This window comes from Lupinus angustifolius, unplaced genomic scaffold (assembly GCF_001865875.1).
Source record: "Lupinus angustifolius cultivar Tanjil unplaced genomic scaffold, LupAngTanjil_v1.0 Scaffold_481, whole genome shotgun sequence".
NCBI lineage: Eukaryota > Viridiplantae > Streptophyta > Magnoliopsida > Fabales > Fabaceae > Lupinus > Lupinus angustifolius.
The window spans coordinates 197,596-198,179 of record NW_017727858.1 but is presented as its reverse complement, the minus strand read 5'-3'; positions in this window follow the sequence as shown (position 1 = coordinate 198,179).

Below are 584 nucleotides of genomic sequence, written 5' to 3'. Positions count from 1 at the left end.
CCCCATCTCGGCTTTGTTAGAATAAATTCTAACGTCGGTATAATGGTATCGAAGCAATTACCTATTACATAAGTATTAAGTACCTTTGAATATCATCTCGGTTTTTGTGGAATAAATTCCAACATCGTTTTAATGGTATTCTAATATATAAAAGTGATGAATAGTTACTTGTTAGAAACAAATAAATAAATAAAGAAAAAAATATAATAAATTTAGTGACCTTTTTATTTATTTACTCCCTTTCGGGTTCATTTTATTAACAAACCAAATTTCTTCCTTAAGGAAGGTTGGTAATAAAGAATAAATAAAATGCAGAAAGTAAATAACAATAAATAAAAGTTAGTAAGTTAGTTTCATCAATTTTATATATTAAAAGGTGTTTTCAACAAATAAATTTATTGATAATACTTTACTATTTTACAATTTACACCTCTTTCAAGATTCAATTGTAGTATAGTATAGGGTTATGTCGAACCACAAGGAATTTCCTAGTAAAATAAATCATGTAAACATGTCAAAGCACAAATAATGGTTTAAACATATTTTGATGGTTTTTCGGTTTGATTTGCACATAAATAAATCAA